This window comes from Balaenoptera borealis (assembly GCF_965194805.1).
Source record: "Balaenoptera borealis genome assembly, chromosome: 13".
Classification (NCBI taxonomy): Eukaryota; Metazoa; Chordata; class Mammalia; order Artiodactyla; family Balaenopteridae; genus Balaenoptera; species Balaenoptera borealis.
In genome coordinates this window covers 57,645,606-57,668,574 of record NC_138870.1, presented here as the reverse complement: position 1 = coordinate 57,668,574, position 22,969 = coordinate 57,645,606, and the positions used below count along the sequence as shown (strand labels likewise).

The following is a 22,969-nucleotide window of genomic DNA, read 5'->3' as shown; positions in this document are numbered from 1 at the left end:
CACACATCAGCCCCCACAGCAAGGAATTATCTGGACCAAATGTCAATAGTGCCCAGGTTGAGAAACCCTATGTTAAAACGACAAGGACTCACTGAGCCTTTACTTTTTTAAAAAACTGAAGTATAGTTGATCACAACGTTATATTAGTTTCAGGTGTACAACAGAGTGATTCGCTATATTTCTGTAGATGATACTCCATTTAAAGTTATTATAGATTGAGTATATACTTTTTTTTAAATTTTTTATTTTTTAAACATCTTTATTGAAGTATAATTGCCTTACAATGGTGTGTTAGCTTCTGCTTTATAACAAAGTGAATCAGTTATACACATACAATATGTTCCCATATCTCTTCCCTCTTGCATCTCCCTCCCTCCCACCCTCCCCATCCCACCCCTCTAGGTGGTCACAAAGCACCGAGCTGATCTCCCTGTGCAATGTGGCTGCTTCCCACTAGCTATCTATTTTACATTTGGTAGTGTATATATGTTCATGACACTCTCTTACCCTGTCACATCTCACCCCACCCCCTCCCCATATCCTCAAGTCCATTCTCTAGTAGGTCTGTGTCTTTATTCCCGTCTTGCCACTAGGTTCTTCATGGCCTTTTTTTTTTTTTTTTCTTAGATTCCGTATATATGTGTTAGGATACTGTATTTGTTACAGATTGAGTATATACTTTTAATGAGCCATGTAAACACCATATTCTCCAAGCACAGAAGAATTTGAAAGTCGGAGGCAGCATATTATCTTGGCAAGTACAGAACACAAAAATGAATGTAAGGAAATGTCATAGCTTATGCTGGACACATGAGCAGAATGATGATCTGGAGTTTCTAATTGGAAAATTCAACAGTTTAAGAAAAGTTCTTTGTGGTTTGGAGGGGATAGTTCTCAAAATTGCCAATTTATAATTATTGAAAAAATAAATTTTCATATGATGAGATAGCTCAAATTCATCAGCAAATGGCCTTAGCTAACTTTCCATCATTCTTCAAACATTTTTCAACAGTTAGGGCTATAGTAACACCAGTAAGACATGATTTAATTTTTTTTTAAATAGGAATTTTTATCTAAGTGAAGAAGAACATAATTTAGATTTATTAGTATAAAGACCAAAATAGGCTTCCCTGGTGGTGCAGTGGTTGAGAATCTGCCTGCTAATGCAGGGGACACGGGTTCGAGCCCTGGTCTGGGAAGATCTCACATGCCGTGGAGCAACTAGGCCCGTGAGCCACAACTACTGAGCCTGCGCGTCCGGAGCCTGTGCTCCGCAACAAGAGAGGCCGCAATAGCGAGAGGCCCGCGCACCGCGATGAAGAGTGGCCCCCGCTCACCACAACTAGAGAAAGCCCTCGCACAGAAACAAAGACCCAATCCAGCCAAAAATAAATAGATTAATTAATATATTAAAAAAAATAAAAATAAAGACCAAAATGTAGTATTTTTCTACTAGAAACAGGACACAATACTTTTCATGATGATTTTAGTCTCCTTAATTTGAATATTTTAAAATGAATTATATTACGAAAATTGAATCCCACACACCAATTCGCTTAGATTATATTGATCATGAAGAACTAATTTCTTCAGATTTATGACTTGAATAATTTATTATTGTGCAACTCATCCCACATTAGTGGCTTTTGCAAAGTAGTGCAGAAAAGCGATCTTTTGCCAACTTCTATTCATGTTTGAAGAAGAATTTCCTGTATGTATGGCAAAATCTGTCACCATAGAGCCCAGAGATGTCAGTTTAATACACTGACACAGAGACATAGAGAGCATTTATAAAGGGAGATTATTTTTTCCTGGAAAATATTAAAGAAAGATGCATTATTGCAGTTAAACACAGCCTTACCACCATGTCCGTGCTCTGAATGCTGTTCCAGGAAGGATATCAGAGGTGTTGCCCACATAATCAACCAGGGGCTGGCCATATGCTTCTCTGGTCCTACCAGGGCCAAGTTGCCACCATGGTTGGAGGTGTGGCACTGAAAGGAAAAGAGTGGGGATGGGAAAAGGGAGAAGGTATCATTCATTCATTTATCCATTCAATATGCATATTTTTTCTTTTCAGCTTTATTGAGGTATAATTGGCAATCAAAAAGTATATATATTTAAGGTATATAACTTGATGATTTGTTATATGTATACATTGTGAAATATTCCCCACAATTAAGCTAATTAACATATCCATCACCTCCCATAGTTACCATTTTCCTTTTTTTCTTTTTTTGTGGTGCATTCAATGTGTATTTCTTGATCATCTAATATATGCTGAGCCCTGTGTTTGTGCTGGCAACAGAAAGTGAGGAAGCCAGAAAAGAAAGAAGAGAGGACAGCTTGAGAAGGAACCACCTGGCTTTTCCCTGTTCTCATAAAGTTTACAGGTTGCTGGGGAAAAACTATTAAACAGATAATTAGACAAACAGTTTTTACACTGTCCCTAAATACAACAATAAAAAGTACAGGGTATTATGAGAAAGAATAACTAGAGGAACTAATTTAACCTAGGAGGTCAGGGAAGGTAGCTGGTAGGTGCAATCCTGCTCAGTGTAAAAAAGAAACAGAAAACAAAACAAAACAAAAAACACCAAAGGTATGGCTCATAATTGATAAGCAGCACAATTCAGATATAAAATATTCCTAATTAATTGTGAAGTTCTGGGCCTTTAAAAGACAGAATTCTGCAGGTGGTGGTGATTTTCACCATAAAGCTAATAGAGCAAACCAGAGTCAACAGGATATTAAAAAGTTCTGGCCTTCGTTAGCTACCGAATCACTTTTGTGAAAGAGCTGGTCTTAAGGAAGGGTGAGGCTGGTGAGTGGGCAAAGAACCAGGAGAGACAACCAGATATAGAAGATAAATTCAGAAGGAGTAAAGAGCAGGCAAGAGGTAAACAAATGGTGTGACAGGCTAAGAAGCACACGAGCCCAAGGGGAAAACGGGCATTAAGGTCACAGGAAATGAAGAGTGCTCTAAGGCGGCAGGATGTGGCGCCCTGGGTGGACCTCCAGTGCCAGAATCTGACCTGGACAGGAAGTGAAGGGCATCATCTGAGAAGCAGGAAGGGGAGATTATTTTTTTGTGTTGGTCGTAATGAGGAAAATGAGTGTTGGTTACATAAACCTTGCTAAAGCTTTTATCTTGTTTGGGGTTTGAGGCAGCTTGGAGCTTCTCTAACAAAATAATCTGGCCTTCTGGGAGGTATTTGTGAGGGACAAGAATGGAGGGAAGAAAGATTAGCGCGTGAGGAATTGCTCGGCTCCCTTTTGGGTGACAGAAGATATCTGCCTTGGATCCAAATCAGAAGAAAATAAGGACCTCCTACCTCCTGTCTCAAAACAAAATGATCTATATGTGACTCTTGGTTGAGATACATCTCTATCTTGTATTATAATAATAGACCAAAGGTTGAGGAGTGGGAAATAGTTGTTTGTTGGGGATTATATTGCTAATTCATGCTGTTTAGACTGAAGAAGGAAAATGATAGAAGAAGCCATCCCCTCCCCTTGGGTAAATGGAGGAGGGGAACACACTGAGAAGTTAAAATGAAGAGAGAAATACGTAAACATAGACTATTTTTTTAAACCAATTGTAAACAATGTGGTATGATGGAAGATTGGAAGAGATAAAAAATAAAATAACCAGCATTAAGTTAAAAGGGATAATTAGACGAGACAAAATAAGAGGGGAAGGTCTCTAACTTTAGAGACTAGAAGCTCCTTCAAACATTTCCTTTCAAGTGACTGTGGGGCTTTAAATCTTTCAGGATTTTAACAAGATGCTCAGAGTGTATGTCTTACATACACACCAACACACATTTTTTGCTTTTTCCTCTGAAGGGAGGAGACACTAGGAGATGTGTTCCTGGCTGTCATTTGGAGAGTAGCTTCTAGTTTGTTTTTTTTTTTTTCCTTAAAAGCTCTGGAGAACTGTTGGCAAATAGAAATGGTCCACAGAAATAACATGGCTTCCTGGAACTTAGGAGGAAGGAAATGGGTGGTCTCTTTAATTACTGTAGTGTGTGTGTGTGTGTGTGTGTGTGTGTGTGTGTGTGTGTGTGAGAGAGAGAGAGAGAGAGAGAGAGAGATAACTAAAGATAGCATTCTGGCTTATGTCCTCAGGAGGGAAGGTGAATCTGGAAATTAATAGATCCGGAAGTATATACAGTTGTATTGAATTTGCTAGGTTAAGTAAGACAATAATGCTCTTTGTTTTCAATATCCTGGCTAGATCAGAAAGGGTGGACTGAAATTATTCTCTGATATTTAATCAGTTTAAATTCAAGGGCATTATTATTTACATACGAGGAACTAATGACTCTAATGAAGGCATGGAAGCTTATTTACAACAAAGATGGGACTGGGGTGGCGAGAGGAGTGTCGATAGGGCCTTGATTAATTGATTTGCTAATTATTCTTTTCCGCTGGGTGTTACAGTCCTTTTAGTAAAAAGCAGTAGAAACAAGAATGTTGCCGTAAGCTATTTTAACCCAGTAGTAGTAGCAAAAGCTTCTTGGCCATTTTAAGATATTTTGGGATCCTTTTTTTTTGTCCTCTTTTATGCTGAAATTGTGGACTTTGTAAAATTGAAGAACAAAATATATTCCTATATGTACACTTATTTATGAGCTATGTGATTTAGCCCAGGTCTGGGCTTAAAAGGCATTTTAGTGAAGCTGGAAATAAATTAGATGACAGGTCTGAATTGAAATAAAAATTTACAATATGTCCCATAGCAGTGCCATGTATTTATTTCTTCAGGCTTCTTAAAGACACTGATTGGTCTTAAATACATCTCTGTCCCTTGGTGCAGGAAGTTCAACTTTTCTGTAGGCTTACATTGTTTTGCATTTCTTTGAAAGTCATGATACTGAAGAAATTAAAAAATCCCCAGGAGATTCTGTGCAAAGGCGAGCTCATTTTCATCCTTTCTCCATCTCACTTTTGTCCTATATCTTCACTGATTTGGAGGAAGTGGTGACTGAGGGCATGGCTACCATTATTAAGCGTATATCATGCTGCAGGCACCGTGTTGGCTATTCACAAGCATTATTTAACAATGTCCCCATTTTACAGATGGGGGAACAGAGACTTAAGAGAACTTCAGTGAGCTCACAAGTAGTAAGTGGCGCAAAGCTAGAAGATGAATCTAGGTCTTTTTTTTTTTTTTGGTCATTTCTTGACAATCTTTGCCTCAAATTGCTAAGACCTTATTTCCCTAATGAGATTGTCAGCTGCTAGAAGGCAAGGATCTTATCTTTTAGTCTGCTTAGAGTAGGCACTCAATAGTTATAGCTTTCTGTTGAAATGAAAATTGAATGTCAAATGTCAAAGAATTTTATAAAAAGGTTAAATGGGTGAAGAAAGAAACAAATCCCAGGAAATGAGCTTCTCAAATTCACTACATGGAAGTGCTATAAAACACTGGTTCGTGAACTAGTGCCGTCCCACAGTGTCTGGTAATGTGGGGGGGGGGGGGGAGGTTTCTTAGGTTGTCAGGATACTGGAGGTCTCCTTGTGCTTAGTGGGTGGTGGCAGGGATGTCAAATGTCCTGTAGAATGTGGGACAGCCCCACAAGATTGCCAGGTCCCAAATGCCAATAGTGCCCCAGCTGAGAAGCAGCACCTGCCTTAGCAGCCTAGTGACTGGAGAATGTGGACCCAGAAGGCAGACTGAGTTCCAACTGAGCCCCATGCCTTGCCGGCTGTGTCACTTGCATCACTTTAACTCTGTGCCCTCTACTCCTGGCACAGGGCTAGTGCCCGATAATGTCAGCTCTTACTCACTAGCCTCCAGAAGAGTGTCCCCGATGCAAGATATGATCTTGGAGGAGTTACGGAAGTTACTAGACAGTAACTTACTAACAGTGTTAAGAATCAAGGTGTATTCAAAACAGTGCTTCTCAGACCTTTGTGTACTTACAAATCTCCTGAAAATCTTGTTAAAATTCAGATTCTGATTTAGGAGGTCTGGGGTGGGGCCTGAGAGTCTGCATTTCTGAAAAGCTCATGATGCTGGTGGTGGTGTCTGTGGGTTGCAGGTTGAGTGGTAAGATTCTAAAGAAACCTGGGGGAGAAGCTCACTTAATAAATCAAACAAGCAAGCATTTATTGCATGTCTATTGATATCTTAAATTACAGAGATAGAGGCAATGGAGGTTGGCTTATAGAGAGTATAGAATTTCGGGCTTCCCTGGTGGCGCAGTGGTTGAGAATCTGCCTGCCAATGCAGGGGACACGGGTTCGAGCCCTGGTCTGGGAAGATCCCACATGCCACGGAGCAACTGGGCCCGTGAGCCACAATTACTGAGCCTGCGCGTCTGGAGCCTGTGCTCCGCAACAAGAGAGGCCGCGATGGTGAGAGGCCCGCGCACCGCGATGAAGAGTGGTCCCCACTTGCCGCAACTAGAGAAAGCCCTCACACAGAAACGAAGACTCGACACAGTCATAAATAAATAAATAAAAGAACGTGAATTTCTTTAAAAAAAAAAAAAGAGTATAGAATTTGGTTTCTTCACATCAGGCACTTCTATCTGCTTTGCCACTTTTATTACACACAGACACACACACACAGAGAAGGAATATTTTCCATGGATAACTCATGGATAACAATTTTTCTCAGAGGAAAAAGGCAGAAAAATACTTCCTGCCTGTATTTCCTCACTAAGAAAAAAAAGGCCATTTTGAGTCCCCAAATAATTTTAGATATTGTAACTAAATAAAGGAAAACTTGACTGCCATTCTTGGATGCAGGGTGGAAGCCTAGCATATCGCAGAACTAGGGTGAGCTGTGTGTGTTCATGTGTGTGCTGTTGTATATGTGGATGTGTGAGCTGGGAAGTGTATGAGGTCTTCGCTAGACAAATGCCTTTTAAAATATTGCTGGAGAAGGGGGATCTAATTATCCCCCCCACCACACACACACACACTCCCCTGTGAAGATTAAAGCTCTAAGTGAAGGGGCAGGGGTTCCTAAGGCAGCTTTGACTGGGAACTTCACATATTTTAGGCAGTGGAAGTTATTTGAATATAGTCATTGAGAGAAGAGACTACTCATTATCCACTTAAAATACTTCCCGACTGCAGCATGGTGTTGTACAGAAGCCAAAGTAATTGGCTCCGCATTTGGCCAGCTGATTTAGCAAGAAATTTTGCAAATTATGCAGTCCTTACAGATGGTGCTGTTGGGTTTGTTAGAATGTTTTAAAACAGTGACACACTTGACCATGAACTGAATTTCCAGCCTCTTAGAGCTACCTCCAGCCAATCCGAGACTCTTTCCACAGGGGGCTGAGACCAGAAACAGACCTTTCCTGCAACCTTATGATAAATGATTTCCTTTAAAAACCACGTGTATAATAAAATAACTTGGTGGTAAACGTGGCCAAGGGCAACTCCTGGAACTTCTCCATATCTTTGCTTATTGCGGAGTTGCTTGAGTCACATTTTAAAATGGTTCTTAATTGACCTTCTGGTGCTCTGCCTGAGGTCAGGGAGGAGCCAGTATTTCTAGGAGGGATGGCGGGTGTGCTCTGCCAGTGTGAAGAGTAATTCCCCGAGAGACTGTGAGGAAGGTGAGGAAGGTCGGTGCCTGCATGTGTAGGGTAAGGACAGCTGGAGGCTCTGGCTTTCTCTGGGAAGAGGTTTCTAAATTCCCCTCTAGAAGCTATCAGAAAGTTCAAGGTACTGATCATCTTCATAGGCCCAATTCTTCCTCAGATCTTTGCAACTGGGACTAGTCCTGATCTTTGCTTGTTTTGTTTTCTTGGTTTCTATTTGAATCGTCACCTTTTATCCATCTCCCTCAGTGCCCTTTTGGTTGTGCTTATTTTGGCTTTACGTAAGCAGCATCTCTGGATGCATGAAAGAGGCAGATAAAATTCTCCAGGGTTACTGAACTGCCCTTTATCTATTTTTAGCCATGCAAGGAATTTACCATAGCCCACAGCATAACTCAATCACTCTAAGCCAGTGAGCAAATTCTGAGTTTTTTTAAAACATTTCCCTGAGGCATTTGGCATAGGCTAAGCTTAAAGGCACACGATTCAATCATCGGTTATCCATACTTAGGCTTCTGTAATCACCAGACTGTCACTGTCAGCTAGACGCTCAGCTCTGGCTCCTAATTTTCTGTTGGAAGGTGCACAAAACCTGTGTGTCCTGTGTGTGGGGGGCTCTGGCAATGCAGAAATGGCAACAAGGAAGTATCTAGTGCCCACCAAGGGACTGATGACAGCCAATTTGTTCTCTTTCAGTCAAGTGGCCTTTCTTAAGAGCACTCTTGGCCTGTAGCCTGAGCTGTCTGACCCTTGTATAGCTGCCATCCCTTCCATCCCTAGGGACCCTCCATAAAGTGAGGACAATGTGTCTTATTTATCACTCTAGTTTCACATAGGGCCTTAAGTTTTTCTTTATCAGTGAGTTAGAAGGAGGCATTCATTCATTTGTTGCTTGATTGAATCATTCACTCATTCACCAAACATTCATTGATGAATATCTACATTCCAGCTTGGAATCCTGGAATGGAGTATCCTCAACTTTCGATAGGAATACATGCCTACCACCCACTATTTTGGCTATAAGAGCTCCCCTATGCCTCCTGCACTACTTGGGAGCATGCCCCTCTAGGGTGGTTAGCTCTGCACTCCTATCCAGATGGGCTCATTTCCTTTGCCTCTGCACTACTTCTGCTAGCAAAGTGACCCCTCTCCCTTCTGAATATCACTAGTTTCTGTTACTCATTTCTTTCCTTCAGGGTCAAACTGAAAGTTAAGGAGATACTGTCCTACGATATGACTTGTGATGTGCCCACTTGGCTAGGCTGAACTACATCCCCCAGAATTCTCTTTCCAATATGTTTTTGGCAATGGTGGGCTATAAGGGAGATTCCTTTGCAAAAACCAGAAGATGAAAGGGAGGCGGGCAGCTATTTTGTAGCATACACATACCTTCTCCCTATTGTTCAACCAAGCACCAATCTAGATGCTACTTGTGAAGGGATTTTGCAGATGTAATTAAAGTTCGGAATCAGTTGACTTTAATCAAAAGGGAGATTGTTCTAAGTCTTAATCAGTGGAAAGCTTTTTTTTCTTACAGTTTTACTAAGATATAATTGACATACAGCACTGTGTAAGTTTAAGGTGTACAGCATAATGATTTGACTTACATATATTGAGAAAGATTACCACAATAAGTTTAGTTAACATCCATTATCTCATACAGATACAAAATTGTTTTTAATGTTTTTTTTCCTTGTGATGAGAACTCTTAGGATCTACTCTCTTAACAACTTTCAAATATACCACACAGCAGTGTTAACTGTGGTCAGCATGTTGTATGTCACACACCAACCCCCCCACCCCGTATTCATTTATCTTATAAGTGGAAGTTTGGACCTTCTGACTAGCTTTAACCAATCCCCCGCCCCTACACTCAGGGAAAGCATTTAAAAAGAGGGGTTAGACCCTTGCTAGGATCAGAGAGTCCACGTAACAGGGCTGAAGAAAAGTTGTAGAATCTTCTTCTATATTCTAGGACAACACCCACGTTGCTGCTGATCTGCCGATTTGCCTCGTTGGTGTGAAGCAGCAGCTGGGCCTGTAACTGCTTGCCTTTCCAGGTGGTTCTTCCTTCAGTTTCATTGATTCTTGGGTCAAGTGAATGCATTCAGCTCCAGGACCAAGAGCTCTGGCTTCCACAGGATACCCTCACTACCAAAGTCATACTTGTGGGATCCCAGCCTGCTTGTGATCTCCCTTCTTGACTGCCTGTCCTGTGGATGTCAGAGTTGCTTAGCCAGCTCCTACAACTGTGTAAGATGATTCTTTGTAATAAATAAATGGATCGATTAAAAAAAAAAACCTCCCACTGGTTCTGCTTCTCTTGTTAAACTCTGATACATGAACTAAAGAAGCCATTGTTTGCTTTACATGTCATGAAGTCAGCAACTGAAACCTAGTTGGCCACCAATATTCATTCATTTATTCACAACTGTGCTATGGTTGGCAGTAGAGCAATAAGCAAGGCAGACATGGACCTTGCCCTTAGAGAGCAGATCTAGCAGGAAAGCAGATGTTCAACAATATTTATAAGGATAATAATAATGTTAGCATGGAGCTGTTAGAAGGTATAACTGGGAGATCCTGAATGGTCTGAGGTGTCTGTCAGAGAAGGGAAATAAGGGCCTGGGAGAAAGAGCTAGAGAGGATGACAGCAAATAAAAGGAATTCAAGCAGTTCTTTAGAGGGTCGTTCACGGTGGCAGAAGAGATGCGGCTGGAGAGGTAAGTCATAGAAGGCCCTGCAGGCCAAGATAATGATGTCTGATACCCTGAGGGACAAACATTTTCGTTTAAAAATCTTCATACTTTGGAATGCTTTTTTAAAATTTATTTTATGATATCACAATATGGTTTCATTTTGAGCCTTTAAAAATCCTGTGGTGTTAGTATGTTTGCTCCTGCCACTGCTCTGACTTTTCAGTTTTCTACAGTCTTCTTGTAAAATATTACATGATGCTCTTTTTATACGAGAAGCATCAATTGGCTATTGTCATACTATTTTTAACCCATTCTCCTGTCTTGGGCTGTGAGTTCTCATGGTATACCTCTTGAAGGAAAAAGAAAACAAAACCTGAACTCTTCACATCAATTTACCAGACAATTCCCTTGTCTCAACATTTATTTTCTGTTCTTTCAAGATTCACAGCAAAGGCTTCTGGAGGGTGGGCAGCTCACCTGGCCTCATCATTTCCGGCCTTCTGTCACCACCTGAGGTGGGGGAACTCAGCGCTTCCTTGGGCTATTGACCCTTCCTGCCTGCTAAGCACCATGATGCTCTAAGGATTTTCTTAATTAAGTAATTGAGCCACATGTTATCCTTGAAAAGTGGGGCAGTAAATACTATCAATTCCATGGACTAGAGAGATAAGAAAGACTGAAGTGGAGACACTAAAAGGTATGTGACAAAATCAGTCACAAATCTGAGGTAGGCTGAGCAGTGTGCGTTTAGATTCAGTTTCTGTCTTTCTTTGCTCTTCTTCATTTTTCAAAAACCCCCATTCAGGTCTCCCCTGTAGCTGTCTTCGGGAAAGCTGCTAGGTAGAGAGGGTGAACCAAATTTTAAAGGCAGACTGCCTTGGGTCGAAAGTCTGGTCCCACTGTAACCTATTTCTTTATCTGTAAAATGGGAATAATATCAACTATGTGTCAAATGGCAAGTGCAAAGCAATTAGCTCAGTGCCAGGCACACATGTGGGGTGCTCAGTACATTTGGGGTATTAAGCATTATGATCTTGAACAAGGTGACTTTGCTAGAGGTGGAGGGAGCAGATTTAGCTACAAAGATTTTTACTCAACAGATTATTTTTACCCTCTGTACTCATTTTTATACAAGGAGTAAGAAGCATCATTTGCTTTAAGAGCGGTGCCTGGTCTCTCAAGGTCCAAGTCAGGAGTCACAACAGACAGTCAGGTTCATGGGTTGTGAGGACACTTGTAGAACTTGCCCAGGCTCGTTTAAGAGTGAATTGGAGATAACTAAATTTATCGTGGTAATCATTTCATAATATATGCATAGGTCAAATCATGATGTTGTACACCTTTAATACAATGTTGTATGTCAATCATATTTCAATACAACTGGGAAAAAAAGAGAAACTATCCTCACCATAAAAAAAAAAGTTAATTGGAGTGAAAAATTTTGGAGGTAGATAGTGGTGATGGCTGCACAGCATTGAATATAATCAATGCCACTGAATTTTACACTTGAAAATGGTTAAAATGCTAAATTTTATGTTATGTATACTTTCCCACAGTAAAAAAAAAAAAAATTGAGAAAACGAAAAAAGTGAATTGGAGAGAGGCCACTGGCTTGTGTCTGAATAGCTCTTCCTTCCACTCCCAAATGTAGGCTAGCTTGGTAATAATGTGACCCACTTCTGAACTGAACCATATGGGTACTATGTTGCTAAATTATCCCAGAATATGAGTTAGGAGGGTCCATAGCTAAACTCATTTTACAGATGAGGGGTTGGAGACGCTGACAACCTTCAAACAGGCCATGCTCTTTCTTTGTCAGGGCCCTTGCATATGCTGGTCCCTCTGCCATGAATACTCTTCCCCACTTGGATCAATCCTACTTATCCTTCTTGTTTCGGGTGAAACATCACTTTATTCAAAAAGCTTTCCTGTCCTCCTAGTCTATGTTAGCTCAGCCTGTTGTGTGATTTCTTAGTAACCAACACTTCTTTGAAATGCTCATTCCACTTGTAACTACTTGTATTATGTCTGAGTTTCAGGCATGAGGGCAGGGCCTTGGTCTGTCCTGTCCTGTCCACCACTGTTTCTCAAGAACTCAGCATAGTGTCTGGCACATTTGTGTTCATTAGAGAAAAAAAAAAAAAAAACAAACAAAACACTAAAAATAAAATCAACCTTGTCTTCTCACAAGAGGGAGAATGATGATAATGATATACCTTTATGTGTGTTAACAGGCAAGAGTGGCTGGGGGAAGTAGGGCAGACACTGCCTTTAATCCATTGAGACTGGTCCAGGCACTAGCTGATATCCCAAGGAAATGTACAAAGAAGCAGGGCAGGGGAGGCTGAACTTGGCTGCCCACACCTGCACTGCATGCACAGGAGGATAAACAGTAAATCAGCAGCACAGGGGATATAGGTTGGATACAAGGGAATGCTTTCTGGTATGATATTAAGGATTGTTAAAAATGGGTTGGAATATAGAGGAAGCGTTCCCCAGAGGCTTCAGAAAACAGGCCAGAGTTCCATTTCAGCTGCTTATTTTGGGCCTACCACAGGCAGCAGGGTAGACTGGACAGTCTCTTTCCGTCCCATCGTTCCATCCCTCTGACCCATAATAAAGCTATAGACACTGCTGTTGCCAATAAACATGCAAGTACATACACAAATGGGAAACACTTCTAGCCAGTCCTGGGGCTGTATCTGTTGCTAGTTCTTTATCTACTGAACATTCTGAATTCACCTTTTGTTTAGAAAATTACCGCAATCTTTAAGCACGGCAAAGCTCTTTCTATAAAAGACTGGTTCTGTATTTGAAAGCAAGAACTGCAATGCATACCAATTTAACTCTTGTGTTGACACTCACCTAAGTAGAGGATTAAAAAAATAACCTGCCAGTCTGACTAATTCCCAGCATACAAACAAAGCGATCTGGACACTGCTGTATGTCTTATCCAGGGAGGAGGGACACATCTCTCTTTCTCCGGTTTTAAAGTGAGGGAAGGGAATGGTCTTGAATATGCAAATGAATCTAATTTAATTAACTTTTATGACCACAGCTCCTTTGAGATAACCATGGGAGCCAATTAGATTCCATTAAAATTCAGTCATTTCCCTGAAGCTTCGATGAGACACCCTTGCCTCCTCTAAGAAAAAACAAAAAAAAAAAGTGAAAAGATCTAATCAGAAATAATGAAAGAGAGTAAGCTGTCTCCAGCAGCTCTGCGACTTGGTCTTTCCAGAAGCTGCTTACACAGTCATTTGCTCCAGTTCATCGCCCCAAACCAGGCGGTGCAAGCAGCAATGCGAAATCATTCCAGGTCAGTCATGTAATTGCTGACCCCGAGTTTATCATACACTGAAGCTGTGAAAGGTAAAAGGAATGATATTTCATACTTCAGGGTGAAAACTCAAGCTTCGTGAGGGTGAGGGGAGAATTGCTTTCACCCTGTCAGGCCAGAGATGAAGAGAAACTTAAGCTACTTATTCCTTTGCTGCCCAGTTTTGTAATATTCTGTCCCTTTTCTTCCCCCTGATTACAAATGCAATACATATTTATAGTAAAAAAAAAAAAAGGAAAAATACAGAATGGCTAAAAGATGCTGTACATATCTAGAAAGAGCTTGGAAGGCTCTCTTCTGTAATTTTGTTCCCTTCTTTCCCCCTTACTAAGCAAATTTTAGAGGACTTAGTGTGTTGGGGGAGGGCTGGGAGGGCATAATGAGTGCTTGAAGTGGGGGTATCATATTCCAATTCCTTCCTTTCCCTTTCAATCTCGATCCCACGCCACTTACCTCTCTGGTCTCTAACACTATGTAATTACATAGCTACCAATCGTTTTTGAATCCTGGCCCCTAAACCACTCTCCATGGTTAGAAAAATGTATGGTGGGTCCACCAATTGTTTGATCCACCCTGAAAGTGCCTTGAGATGGGTTCAGCAAAGTGTGTCACTGGGTTTCTGGGAGCTGTGTTGCCTGCTAGTTAAACATTTCATGTCTATGACTACCATATTGCAATTAATTTTAGCATGAACATAGGAGATATTTCTATTTCTTCACAGACACAAGCTATCTCTAAACCAATACATATGAAGAGTAGGTCACAGTGCCCAGCATTATATGATTATATAATTATGCAGGCTATTAATTGAGAGTAGAGTTAAAGTTGCTGTAAGAGGGTTTTTAATCAAGTAGATTTAAGAACTAGAATTTTATATTTCCCTTAGATTTAAAAAATAGAGTACTTGAGATCTAACAAAGGAACACAATTATAAAATAATTAGAAAGAAAAGAGATGATGATGTGGAATATAGACACTTGAGTGGTTCTAAGGGAAAGAAGAAGTAAAGGTAAAACAATTAAAACCAAATCTTTGGGCTTCCCTGGTGGCGCAGTGGTTAGGAATCCGCCTGCCAATGCAGGGGACACGGGTTCAAGCCCTGGTTCAGGAAGATCCCACATGCCGCGGAGCAACTAAGCCCGTGCGCCACAACTACTGAGCCTGCGCTCTAGAGCCCGCGCACCTAGAGCCGGTGCTCCAAGACGAGAGAGGCCACCGCAATGAGAGGCCCGTGCACGGCAATGAAGAGTAGCCCCCGCTCACCGCAACTAAAAAGAAAGCCCACGCACAGCAACGAAGACCCAACGCAGCCAAAAATAAATTAATTAAAAAAAAAAGAGAAATGTATTAAAAAAAACCCCTCAAAAACCCCAAATTCTTTTATTTTCCCACCAACAGTTTCATCTGTCTTTGTTTTCGAGAACTTTAGCTTAACTGGGTCTCAAAATGATTCCCTCTGCCACGTCCTAGTACAGGGTTGAATCATTTTGTGCCGGGACTATTGTAATTTCAATAGCTACTATCTATTGAGCACTTACTACACGCGAGGCATGCATCAGTTTATTTTAACACTTGTATCTATATGCTGAAGTTGACTGTACCATTTGGGGCAACTGAACACCTAATAGTCATTATCCCCTCTTCTTGTTTGCTAACAGAACACAGTTTTGTTTGGGGTATTAGTGTATCCAAGTAAATACTCACTTTACCAGCCTCCATCACTGCTAAGGTGGCTTTGGGATCCAGTTCTAGACAATGAGATGTAAGCAGAAGTCTGCTGGGAGCTTCTGGGAAGCTTTTTTCCTTCTTGATGAAATGGGACACAAAGAGCTAGAGTAACGCTCTCAGCCTATCCCCACTTCTTTCTGCCTTAGGTATAAATGTGATGGCTGGAGCTGCCTTTGGTATAAATGTGATGGAGCTGCAGCAGCCATCTTGGAAACATAAAGCAATGAGCCAACATGCTCAAGAAAGCAAAACATGCTTTCTTAGCATTCTATGCTAAGAAAGGTAGAGTTAAAAGGCAGAAAAAAAATCTGGGATCCTGATGATATTGTTAAACAGCCAACCCGTGTCCAGCAACTGCTTACCAGTGTACTTCCAGTTTTGTAAGAAAAATAAATGACTTTTAAAGCCATTTTTAGGTGGGCAGTCAATTATTTGCAGCTGAAAACATTCCTAGTCCCATTTTTCAGATATGGAAACCAAAGGCTACATGTAACAAGTGACTTGCCAAATTTATATAATCTTTCAGTGGTGGTATGGGGATTTTAACTCACATATTCTGACTCTAGAGTCTAGAGCTTACTCTCTTAGACATGGTACTATATCACATTCCCATTGTGTTAGGTTGCAAGATCTACTCATGGGCTTCTTAGGAAACTTGAGCTTGATCTTGGGCCTCCCTTTTACTTCTCCTTTTCAGAGATGCCAGTGTCAAATGTTACCTTGTCTGAACAACACTCATCCCTCTCTTACCATCCGTTTCTACTGTGATGAAAACCAGATCTAACCATCTCACTTTCTTGCTTAGAATCCTCGACAATATTTCTTTCTCTACAGCAGGGATGTAACCTCAACTGTCTAGAGTAATATAGGTAACATAACTGGTAAAGGCAAGTAGATTGTAAGAAAATCAATTGTATTGGTGTATTAGTTATCTACTGCTGTGTAACAAATTGCTCCAAAACTTAGCAGCTTAAAACAACAAACCCTATTTCTTACACAGTTTTTGAGAGTCAGGAATCTGGGAGCAGCTCAGCTGAGTGGTTCTGGCTCAGGTCTTTCATGAAGCAGCAGTCAAGACGTCTATGTTTATGTCTTCAGTCATCTGAATACTTAACTGGAGCTGGAGTATCTACCTCAAAAAGGCTTATTCACATGGCTGTTGCACTTCCTCACTGTGAGGGCCTCTCCTCACAACATGCCAGCAGATTTCCTCCAGAGCAGGTGATACAAGAGAGGCAGAGTCATAGTGTGTTTTATGACCTAGGCTTGGAAGTGACATAGCATCACTTCTGTCCTATTCTGTTGGTCACAGTACCAGATTGGATACAGTGTGGGAGGGGATTACACAAGGGTATGGATACCAGGAAACAAGGATCATTGGGGGACATCTTGCTCGCTGATGACCTCGGGTAGTTTTGCGACAAAATGGTGGTATTACCATCCAGTTTCAGCCAGCTGTCACTATGGTGGAACACACGTCCTATGTTGCTGGATTTTTCCATTTCTCAAATAAAGCCAGAAAAATAGATTTCTAAGTTAAATCTCATGAGAGTAAATGTCAGCTTTAGGATTTTAGAAAATCCAGTGTGGGCCAAACAAAATACAAATGCAATCCAGATACAGACTGTGTGCTGCCAGTTTGCACCTTCTCTGGCCCATAGAATGGAAGGAATATGTAAGTCCAATTTCAATCTATGTCTGGAGTGATACCTTTAACAGGATTCTGAAGACAAGCGCGGGCTTCCCCAGGAATGTGTACCATGATAATTTAGTAATGTCTGCCATGGGTGAAGGTAGGGAGAGTGATGACATGTGCCTCCGACTGACACACATGGCCATATAATTTATTGCCCAAACCAAGGTATTTTTGAGAGTAAAAGGGGGGTGCTATCATAATTACACTAAAATAGTAAATTAAGTTGTGCCATAAGTTGGAACTGACTCAGAGAAACCAGGATGTATGGTCACCATCCACAAAGCCCTTCATGAAATCACCCCAGTGTCATCGCTCACTATTCACCTGTGTTCATTAGGGCCACATCAGAGATTCATTGTTCTCGGAGCACATACGTACTTCTAAACTCCACTGCCTACCCTCCTGCTGTCCCCTGTTCATCCTGTTTTCTCCTCATCCCCCCCTCCCTTGTTTCCTCTTAGACTTCAACTTCTTCAAGTCCCAGCAGAAGTGTCATTTCTTTTATGTTATTTTTACCTCCTGCCCTTCTTTCCAGGCTAATTGCTCTTTCACCAGGGTTTTTGTAGCACTTTATATGTATCTGTATACATACATATACAGCATTTATCACAGTAACCCACATACAGGGGCCATGTATTACTCATTTAGGACTCTCATACCTATCTCAGTGTCTGGCACAAAGAAGGTCTTAATAATCATTCATTGAAATTTTATTTTGAATCTCACCTCCACTCTTTTTCTTTAATACCCTCTGCAGGAGATAATAATGAGTAGTGAAAATGCCAAGTAGGCAATAAGAGGGAGGTAATGTAGGAACAGAGAAAATCTACAAACTGGATAATTGATTCTTGAATTACTGACCATTAATCTAAGTAGTGCTTGTAGTAATTTCAAATTCTTCTTTTGCTTTTCACTCTCAAGTGAACAGAAGTTGTTTTCATTGAAAATGAGCTCTATCTTAATAGTAAGACTAAGTACTATTGCCTATACTATAGAGACAAAAAGTACTCAGTGTATGTGTGTGCTTTATAAAAGCTATCTCCCTCCGAAGTTCATAACTAAGCAGTGAAAATGAATCCCAGGCCTACACAGGACACGCAGGAGGATTTATCCTCTCGTGTACTTATCTAACACTTACCGATACTCATGTACATTGTCTATAAACCTCGGGGGGTTGGGGGGAGAGAAACTGATGGGTGAGCAATGCTCTCTATAAACTCTCATGAATGAAATAAGCTACAAGATACTAAATAAATAGTTCTGTGGGACTTAGATGTGCTTGTTGGAGGTGGGTATGTTAATGGTAGGACACCACTACATCTACTAAATTGTTATCAATTTTAACCTTAAAGCCTGAAATGAGGTAGAGAAAATGATAATCACGTGGTACATTTTCTTTGGTGGGATTTCATTTGGTCTCCTTTTGACTTAGAGGACCCAGAAAACTTGGACCCGGTTCTGGCTCTGGTCTTTCTTGGCAGTGTGATTTCAAGTAAGTCATACACAAATGAACCTATCTATGAAACAGAAACAGAATCAGGGACATAGAGAATAGACTGGTGGTTGCCTAGGGGGAGAGGGGGTGGCAGAGGGTTGGATCGGGATTTTGGGATTAGCAGATGCAAATTTGTTTATATAGAATGGACAAACAATGAGGTTCTACTGTATAGCACAGGGAACTATATTCAATATTGTGTGATAAACCACAATGGAAAAGAAAATGAGAAAGAATGTATATATATGTATAACCGAGTCACTTTGCTGTACAGCAGTAATTAACACAACATTGTAATTCAACTATACTTCAATAAAAAATAAATTAAAAAAATAAAGTAAGTCATAACTTTTCTCTGAACCATCTTCCTATTTAAGATGGGGCTACTAATAATACTTATTTCACAAGGTTAAATGAAGTAAGGTATGTGAAAGGACGTGGTAGATTGGGATGAAGTCTACCAATGGTAGTTAGGACTATTTTTAGGCTGATTTGCCGGTAGCAGTGTTGGAGGGAGAGTGGGAGGGAGGACAGAATGGAGAACCATACTTAAGCCGCCCCCAGGTCTCCGGTGACTGAAACCCTGGTTTATCCTATGAGAGCAAGGTTAATAATAACACCCCATAAAGCATGAGCATTTGAAAATTAGCCTGGGACAACGTTGGGTTTGCCAAGGGAGGGTTGGTCCTGACATCACATGCTTTAAACCTGTGGTTGCCAGTCAGGTTGTTGCTCTGTTATTGCCTACTTCGGAAAGGGCGAGTCTAAATTGCAACTCTCTTTCCTCTGTTCAAGTCGTTTCTGCTGAGTCCCATAGCGTTGATTATAGTTCTTACACTTTTCAATAGGTTGTTTCATTCTTGACTCACCTCCAGACTCATAAATATTCCTCAGAAAGCACAGAGGTTTTAAAAGGTGCTTATCCATTAACCTTGTGCCTTAATGTGTCCTGTGTAACAGCCAGGACACAGTATTTTTCCTGCTTTATTGTCCTTAACCTGTGCAGGAACAAAAACCTTGACAGACTTTTTTTTAGAAGAGTTTCTCTGCAGAGAAAGGGTGATTTCTTCAACTACAGAAAGAGGGATAATAACGAATGTGGAGGCTGTTGTGAGCATGAGCAATGACGTAAAGAAGAGCACCTGGTATGTAGCAAGTATCCAGCTAACATAATTGCTGTTATTATTATTCATGATAATAACATTAAAGGCATTCAGAACACAACATTTGTAATGAGTCCTGGGAAGATTAATTTATACTTAATAGTCAAGAGGCTAGCCAACAATATTTTCCATGTGCTGACTTAGAAGAAAGTCCGTGCCTGGAGGGAGAGACAAATGTCAGCACACAAAAAATCTAAATAACAGTACAATAGATGGAGGACATTTCAGTAGAGTGAAAAACTATTACACAAGCTAATCCAAGATGGACTGAGTGTACCTACAGTGATTTTTTTTTTGTTGAGTAGTTTGCCTGGGTGTCACTCTATAATATATTGAAAACAGTGTTACTTGATATTGTATTCATGACTGTGAAGTGGGACACTGAGATTTGCATCAGAAGCAACCAGCGCCCTATGTGCCAGCTGGTTTTTAGACCAGGAGACTTCAAATGTAGAGACAAGACATCTAGGGTTGGCCAAATATATACTACCCCCGGTCACTCACCAGTGCTAGACCTTATGCTCAGAGTTTCATTTCTCAACGACCTCGATCCTTATTAAGATGGTAATATCCTTATAGTCATAAATCACTGACATATTTGTATGAGTGAGTTTGGGTCCTGTTTGAAGATTAAGCTTTACCAGAGGAGAAGGCTCTTAGGGAAACTGGGAGGAGAGCTGTCACTGCAGGGAAGGAGAGAGGGATGTTTGGAGGCTGGGGGAGGGGAGGGTCAGCCAGCCTAAGACTGTCCTCTCTAGAGAAGCCAGTTGGGCCACCTTGTACCCTTCCTGCAGCTTAATCTTCCTTGTCCCTTCTCCTGCATGCGGCAGTGGTTATACTTAGAGAGATGGAACACAGATTTCCCCCTTTATTCTTCTATTTGTTCTAGGAACCAGAAAAAACAGATGTTAATCTTATTAGCAAGGAAAGGAGGTCTCATAAGTGTTGAGAAACTGCACTTCTGGCTTATTTGTAAGGCCTGGTATTTTGATGTTGTAAATTGTCTCCAGGGCTTTAAAAATATTGAATAAAACAATAAAAAAGTAATGAAGAATTTTTAATAGCCTAAGGTGGATAATGTAGTTCCTCTGGTGGGAAAATTATGATGTAATGTTAAATCATTCCTCACAAAGATTTTTTTTTTAATGAAGCAGGAACTAACAAAGACTGAGTTGAAAAAAAATACTGTTGTTGAATAATATATGATGTTGAGGTTTCATAGGCTGTTGTGAATGGTTCAAAGAGCTATAGATAAAGTGATATGAAACCTGAAAGTAGATTTATATTAATTTTTATTCATCACAGTCTGAAATTATTTTGTGTCTTTATTTACTTGTTTATTGTCAGGCTTCCCACTAGATTGGAAACCAGTGGGGGAGGGGAAGCACCATTTTTCTGTTCTCCACTATTTCTCTGTCCTCCTACCATCTAGCACCGTGATTGGCGTATATTTGTGGAATGATGAATTTATAATCCAGCCTCATCCACTGGCTCAAAATTACTCATTTCCTAAATTCACTTTATTATTAAGTGCTAAAATGAGGTATCTGGAGATTGTTTAAAAAACAAAACAAAATTTAATCCTGACCTGAAATCATATATGATAATCACAAGAATATTCAGTAGACACAGATTAGTATGGCTCTATATCTTCAACAACTCCCATTTTAAAATAAATTATTCAACATTATTAGATTACTTATAAATGACATCAATCAATTAGCACTGCAGGGCTGAGATTTGAAGGATTTTTTTTTTTTTTTTTAGAGGCTAGATTGGTAAAGCTTTAACTTTTCTTATTCTCCAGGAAGGATTAAAGCAATCTGCACTCTCACCAGGCTCCCTCTCTTCAGCCCCTACTGACGATTTAATTAACGTGCACATGGTTTGGGCTGCCCATTCTAACACTGCTGGACACAGGCAGAGGTAAGAGTTTGAACACGGAGCATGGGACTGAAGTACCCCCGCCCCTCACCATTCGAAGAGTGAAATCTGGCACCTTTTGATTCATAGCAATGAATCAAAGACTACAGAGCTGACTGCTAAAGACTCCCTTTTATATAAAAGTCCCTGCCGGGTCTTTACATATTGAAATGAATCATTGTCACCTGTGTCAGTTTTGCTCTTCATTTGCTTGATGTATTTCATCTGCATTTGGAGGTATTAAGAATCACTGTTTGATGTATTTATTGTCACACATTTATACTTTGCGTTTTCTGCACCCCTATAAAAACATGATGTTTAAAGACATTAAAGGACAATTATCAGCCATCCTGCATTGCCAAGGCGGTTGGTTCGACAGACAACTTTTGTAGTTTAATAAGACAAAAGATTTGCCTTTTAAAAAAATCTCCATATTAGCATGACTAGCTTGTCCTGGTTTGCCAGGAAGTTTCCTGATTTTAAAATGGAATGTCCCAAATCCCTAGGACCCTTTCAGTCCTGAGCAAACTGAGAAGATTGGTCACCCTCTCCCTAGTTGTGTAGTTGAGAGGACCTTATCAGGGTTTCTTGAAACCAGAGCATGCAATTGATTTGGAGTCCAGCATTTCCTTTTAAAGGAAAATAAATCTCCACCACGGCAAAGAAACATAAATCAATAGGCAGTAAAAGTATACATGTTTTAAGAAATAGCCTTGTGCAGAGTTCACCCGTTGGAGCCACTCTGGGATTTAAACATTGGTGCCTCACTCCTTTTTGGTCCCAGGAACATAGGGTCAAGTTATCCACAAGAATTTGAAGTTGTTTAGAGAACTGTGAAGAATTTCACCAGGCTAACCGAATTATACATGGGTTTGAGATTGATTCCAAAGGGGCTGATGATGATAGTGTCCATATCAAAAGCAGCAGTGATACCTTTGATAGAGTGAATCACTGCTGCAAAACAATCTAATGTAAGAACCGGCTTTCCCCACCATGCAAAGGGGATTGATCTGTGCATTGGAAAATGCTCCTGTCCTTCCTTCTTCTGTAATGGAGACATGAATGCGGAGGGAGGGAAGTGCTAGAAGCCATGATTATCAGGGATGAAGGACACTGTGTCCATGGTTTGAGCACCCCACTCCTGTACATGTTAATTCCCTGAACCTCTGAACTTGTCAGTCTGATTTTCCAATCCCTTTTTTATGATTGACACTTAACTGATTTCTGGAGAGTGGAGGCAATACGGCACAGCAGGACCAGCAAGGGTTTAGAGTCAGATAGACTGGGTTTAAATCCTGGCCCTGCCCAATACTAAGTATATAAACTATAGGCGAGTCTCTTAACTTCTTTGAGTCTC

The 22,969-nt window shown here is 40.6% G+C and overlaps 1 long non-coding RNA gene across 1 annotated transcript in view; it reads right to left on the bottom strand.

Moving 5' to 3' along the window:
* Window positions 1–865: 865 nt before the first annotated feature.
* Window positions 866–22,969, bottom strand: part of LOC309610288 — a 110,564-nt gene continuing 88,460 nt past the window's right edge. Inside the window, exon 4 of the long non-coding RNA XR_014233816.1 lies at window positions 866–1,994. This is a non-coding gene — a long non-coding RNA (uncharacterized lncRNA). The remainder of the gene's footprint in view (window positions 1,995–22,969) is intronic.